This window comes from Mirounga leonina, unplaced genomic scaffold, assembly GCF_011800145.1.
Source record: "Mirounga leonina isolate KUSES-001 unplaced genomic scaffold, KU_Mleo_1.0 Mir_366, whole genome shotgun sequence".
Classification (NCBI taxonomy): domain Eukaryota; kingdom Metazoa; phylum Chordata; class Mammalia; order Carnivora; family Phocidae; genus Mirounga; species Mirounga leonina.
This window is the reverse complement of record NW_023270709.1, coordinates 27976633-27983141: the sequence shown is the minus strand read 5'-3', so window position 1 is coordinate 27983141 and position 6509 is coordinate 27976633. Positions and strand designations below refer to the sequence as shown.

Here is a 6509-nt window from a genome sequence, read left to right as displayed (position 1 = left end):
AATATTATGAGAAACTATATGCCAAAAAATTGGATCACCTGGAAGAAATGGAAAAACTCCTAGAAACATGTAAACTGCCAAAACCAAAACAGGAAGAAATAGAAAACTTGAGCAGATCGATAACCAAAAAGAAATTGAGTCAGTAATCAAAACACTCCTAACAAACAAAACTCCAAGGCCAGATGGTTTCACAGGTAAATTCTACCAAACATTTAAAGAGTTAATACCTATTCTTCTCCAACTATTCCAAAAAATGGAAATGCAAGGAAAACTTTGAAATTCATTCTATGAGGCCAGCATTACTCTGATCCCAAAACCAAATACAGACTCCACTAAAAAAGAGAAGTACAGGCCAATATCCTGGATGAACATGGATGCAAAAATTCTCAACAAGATACTAGCAAATCAGGTCTGACAGTACATTAAAAGAGTCATTCACCATGATCAGTGGGATTTATTCCTGGGCCACAAGAGTTGTTCAATATTCCTTTTTTTTTGGTTACATAAATTAACCCATTTGTTATAGGCTAGCATTGTTTCAAATGGTGGAGCTTCTACTGGTCTTTCAACTTCTTCAATCTTCTGATGGCTGACTTTACTGTGACAGCAGAAATGGTGTTGTAGGTCCAGGCACCACCAGAGACGGTTTTCATGCAGGAACCACAATGCCAGATCCCCACAGCTTGTCTTTTCATCTTGGTTTTGCCACAGAAGGAGCAAGTGTACTTGGGTGCTGGCTTATTTCAATCTTCTTCACCATTTTCCCTAGGGAGGCACCATAACGGGTCCCGTATTTACCCATGATTCCGACCTTCTTGGTGTGTTTAGCCATGTCACTGTGAACTAGGTCTGAGCCCAGAGAGCTCAATTTTCTATTTTTTAAAAAAGATTTTATTTATTTGAGAGAGAGAGAGCAAGCTTAGAGGGAGAGGGAGAAGCAGACTCCCTGCTGAACACAGAGCCCGTCATGGGGCTCAATCCCAGGACCCCAAGATCATGACCTGAGCTGAAGACAGACGCTTAACTGACTGAGCCACCATGGCACCCTGAGTTGTTCGATATTCTAAAACCAACGTCATACACCACATTAATAAAAGAAAGACAAAGAACCATATGATCCTCTTAATACATTCAGAAAAATCATTTGACAAACTAGAGCATCCATTCATGATAAAAATCCTCCAAAAAGTAGATGTAGAGGGAACATACCTCAACATAATAAAGGCTATATATGAAAAACACACAGCTAATATCATCTTCAATGGGGAAAATGAGAGCTTTTCCTCTAGAGTTAGAAACAAGACAGGGATGTCCATTTTCACTATTACTATTTAACATAGTACTGGAGGTCCTAGCCTTAGCAATCAGAAAACAAAAAAGGGGGGCGCCTGGGTGGCTCAGTCATTAAGCGGCTGCCTTCAGCTCAGGTCATGATCCCAAGTCCTGGGATCGAGCCCTGCATCAGGCTCCCTGCTCTGTGGGAAGCCTGCTTCTCCCTCTCCCACTCCCACTGCTTGTGTTCCTTCTCTCGCTGTGTCTCTCTCTGCCAAATAAATAAATAAAATCTTAAAAAAAAAAAAAAAAGAAAACAAAAAAGACATGAAAGGCATCCAAACGGGCAAGGGATAAGTGAAACTTTTAGCATTTGCAGAAGACATGATACTCTATATTGAAAACCTAAAAGATTCCACCTGAAAGTGGAAAGTGATACACAAATTCAGTTAAATCACAGGATATAAACCAATGTACAGAAATTTGTTGCATTTCTATACACCAATAATGAAGCAGCAGAAAGAGAAATGAACAAATCAATCCCATTTACAACTACATCAAACATAATAAGGTACCTAGGAATGAACCTAACCAAGAAGGTAAATGATCTGTGTTCTGAAAACTATACAACACTGTTGAAAGAAATTGAAGATGACATAAGGAAATGGAAAAACATTCTATTCTCATGGATTGAAAGAATAAATATTGTTAAAATGTCTATATTACAGGGGTGCCTGGGTGGCTCAGTCGTTAAGCGTCTGCCTTCGGTTCAGGTCATGATTCCAGGGTCCTGGACTCCCTGCTCGGCGGGAGGCCTGCTTCTCCCTCTCCCACCTTCCCTGCTTGTGTTCCCTCTCTCGCTGTGTCTCTCTCTGTCAAATAAATAAATAAAATCTTTAAAAAAAAAAGTCTATATTACCAAAAGCAATCTATACATTTGATGCAATCCCTATCAAATTACCACCAACATTTTCACCAAGCTAGGACAACCAATTCTAAAATTTGTATGGGACCACAGAACACCCTGAATACTCAAAGCAATCTTGAAAAAGAAAAGCAAAGCTGGAGGCATCAGAAACCCGGACTTCAATTTATACTGCAAAGTTGTAGTGATCAAGAAATATGGTACTGGCACAAAAATAGAGAGATCAATGGAACAGAATTGAGAACCCAGAAATTAACCCACAGCTATATGGTCAACTGATTTTTGATAAAGCAGGAAATAATATCCAATGGTAAAAAAGACAGTGTCTTCAACAAATGGTGTTGGGAAACCTGGACAGCCACATGTAAAGATGAAACTGGACTACTTTTTTACACCATACACAAAAATAGATTCAAAATGGATGAAAGACCTTCATGTGAGACAGGAACCCATCAAAATCCTTGAGGACAACACAGGCAGAAACCTCTTTGACATCATCCACTTACTAGACACATCTCTGGAAGCAAGGGAAACAAAAGCAAAAATGAAGTATTGGGACTTCTTCAAGATAAAAAGCTTCTTACAGGGAAGGAAAGAATCAACAAAATTAAAAGGCAGCATATGGAATGGGAGAAGATACTTGCAAATGACGTATCAGGTAAAGGGATAGTATACAAAATTTATAAAGAGCTTCTCAAACTCAACACCCAAAAAACAAATAATCCAGTTAAAAAGTGGGCAGAAGGTATGGATAGATATTTTCCAAAGAAAACATCCAGATGGCTAATAGACACATGAAAAGATGCTCAACATCACTCAGCATCAGGGAAATAGAAATCAAAACCACAATGAGACACCACGTCATACCAATCACGATGGCTAAAATTAACAACTCAGGAAACTAAAGGTGTTTTCAATGATGCAGAGAAAGGGGAAACCTCTTACACTGTTGGTGGGAATGCACACTGGTGCTGTCCCTCTGGAAAACTAGATGGAGGTTCCCTAAAAAGTTAAAAATAGAACTACCCTAGGATCCAGCAATTGCACTACAGGGTATTTACCCAAAGGATGCAAAATTACAGATTAGAAGGGTTACAGGTACCCTGATGTTTATAGTAGCATTATCAACAATAGCCAAATTATAGAAAGAGCCCAAATATCCATCGACTGATGAATGGATAAAGAGGTTGTGGTAATCGTTAGTGACACCACTTTCAGCCAAATGTCAGGAAATCACCAATCCAAAGTTTAGTCTTTTTATTTTTAATATTTATTTATTTATTTATTTATTTATTTTGAGAGAGAGAGAGACAGAGCATGGGGGCAAGGGCAGAGGGAGAGGTTCCTCAAGGGGACTCCCCACTGAGTGGGGAGCCCAATGTGGGCTGAGTCCCACCAAGCATGAGATCATGACTTGAGCCCAAACCAAGAGTCCGATGCTTAACTGTCTGAGCCACCCAGGCACCCATAGTCTTTTTTATAACTTTACAACTGTCTTTTAAAATTTTTAATGTAATGGAAAAAATATTTATTCAACATCTTATCAGTACTTCTTATAAATACAATCTTGCAGAATTCATTCTGTTTTGTATTAAAATTACTGTTTTTTTTTGAATGACCTCCCTACCCCCATACACTCTGTGATACACATTTAAGAGTAAATACAACCAAACCAAGAGTAACATCTCATAATATCACCATAAACTTGGAAAAGAGTCTGGAATGTAGTAGAGTCAAAAGAAAGTCTTTGTTGAATAAATACAAATAGGGAAGAAGTTTAAAAACTGTAATACAGGCTAGGGGCGCCTGGGTGGCTCAGTTGGTTAAGTGTTTGACTCTTGATTTTGGCTCAGGTTTGTGATCTCAGGGTCCTGGGATTGAGCCCCCTTTCCAGCTCCGCACTCAGTGTGGAGTCTGCTTAAGATTCTTTCTCTACCTCTGCCCCCACCACCCCGCTCTCTCTCTTGCAAAAAAACAAACAAAAGAAAATTGTAACAGACTATTGAAAGTGAATCTAGGGGTTATAGAAATTTATAGAGAATAGTAAAGCAAAAAATGTCTTGAGAGTAGGTAATTAATAGTCTTGACTATTCAAACTCTAGGTTTTTATTTTTTATTTATTTTATTTTTAAAATTTTTTGGAGAGAGAATGGGTGCCAATGAGCATGGTGGTGGGTGGGGGGGAGGGGCAGAGGGAGAGGGAGAGAGAATCTTAAGCAGACTCCACATCCAGCACAGAGCTCCAGGTGGGGGTCAGTCTCACGACCCTGAGATCATGACCTGAGCCAAAATCCACAGTCAGACACTTAACTGACTGAGCCACCTAGGTGCCACACAAACTTTAGGTTTTTAAAAGAAAGCTGTATTGTGTGGAACTTTGCTGGATTTTGTCTCTTTTGTAAATGTCACTTTTCTATTAGCAAAATCCATGACCAGGCAAGAGGATATTTGGCCACCTCTCTTATGCCTTTGCTGTTGGATTCTCGATCCCCTTCTGCTTTTATTTCTAAATCCTTTCAGTGATGGTTTTGGTGGCTGTTGTTACTGTGTTGCCAAAGGGTAAGATTAAAATGGGATAATAGGTTTCAAAATGCAATAAAGTGGGAATCAGAATACTTGGATTGTAAGTACAAATCTACTGCTAATAAGCTTTGAGATTCTAAAGGCTGCTCCCCCCCTGCCCCCACTCCTGCCTGGCCTTCTCTCCTTCCAAATAAAGGAGATGATGTTACTAGCTTTTAAGAAGAAATAAAAGACATAATGTATTTAGCTCTTTACTGAAACCTGGTAGGTTTGTGTTTCAATAGATCCGTTGTCAAGTTTCAAAGAAGCACCCATCAGTCCTTGCATGTTCTTTAGTGACAGCATGGTTCTTAATTTCTGTATCTTCCACATTATCAGGCCCTGATCCAAAATATCCAGAATCAGACAATGGGCATTAGTCAGAATTTGTTTTGTCATATGTTCTTGGGGTTTAGCTTTTGGTGATTCCCTCTCTCCTTGTGTTTTAAGGGTAGAGAAGGGCTTCTCCAGTCTATCATGGTGTCCATCTGAAGTCTCTTAGAAGGTTTTCAAATAGGCTGTTATTTCTCAGAGATCACCAACATATCTCATAACTTAGCTGAGAACACGATTTTCAATGATTTTGTTCTTCTCAATGGTGCACAGCAAGTGATCTGAACCAAGAAAGCATATATTCTGATAAGACATATGTAAAATTCATTGTAACCAGAAAAGGAGAATTAAATGGATATGGTCATTTTAGTATAAATTCCAATACGTGGCATTATTTTCCTAGTCTTCCATAACAGACTGCCACAAACGAGGTAGCTTAAGAGAATCAGACTTACTGTCTTGTAGCTCAGGAGGATAGAAGTCCAAAATGTTTTGGGTCTCTTCTGATTTGTTTAGTGTATATTTCTCAGGGGTCGTTGTTGCCATTTTGATATTTTGTTCTCCTGTTCATCTTTCTTCTCTGGACAGAATGACAAGATGGAAAAACTCACTTCAAAAAAGAGAACAAGAGGCAGTACTGAGTGCCAGGGACCTAATCAGTATGGATATAAGTAAGATGTCAGAACTAGAGTTCAGAATAACGATTATAAAGATACTAGCTGGGCTTGAAAATAGCATAAAAGACACTAGAGAATCTCTTTCTGGAGAAATAAAAGAACTAAAATCTAACCAAGTCAAATAAAAAAAGGCTACTAGTGAGATGCAATAAAAAAAGGACGCTCTGACTGCTAGGATAAATGAGGCTGAAGAGAGAATTCCTGATACAGAAGACAAAACGATGGAGAATATGAAGTTGAGAGAAAGAGAAAGAAACAGAGAGAAAGAAGCAACTACTGGAACACGAGGTGAGAATTTGAGACATAAGTGATATAATAACATAAGCAGTATTAGAACAATTGGGATCTCAGAAGAAGAGGAAAGAGAGAGAGGGGGAGAAGGTATATTGGAGCAGACAACTTCCCTAATCTGGGGAAGGAAACAGGCATCAAAATCCGGGAGGCACAAAGAAGCCCCCTCAAAATCAAGAAAAATAGGTCAATACCTCGACATCTAATAGTGAAACTTTCAAATCTCGGAGACAAAGAGAAAATCCTGAAAGCAGCTCAGGAGAAGAGGTCTGTAACCTAAAAGGGTAGAAACATTAGACTGGCAGCAGACTTATCCACAGAGACCTGGCCGGCCAGAAAGGACTGGCATGATATAGTCAGGGTGCTAAATGAGAAAAATATGCAGCCAAGAATACTTTATCCAGTTAGGATGTCATTCAAAATAGAAGGAGAGATAAAAAGCTTCCAGG

At 39.1% G+C, this 6509-nt stretch overlaps 1 pseudogene; it reads right to left on the bottom strand.

The window, feature by feature from the left end:
• Positions 1 to 554: 554 nt before the first annotated feature.
• Positions 555 to 832, bottom strand: LOC117997527 (annotated as a pseudogene).
• Positions 833 to 6509: the final 5677 nt, after the last annotated feature.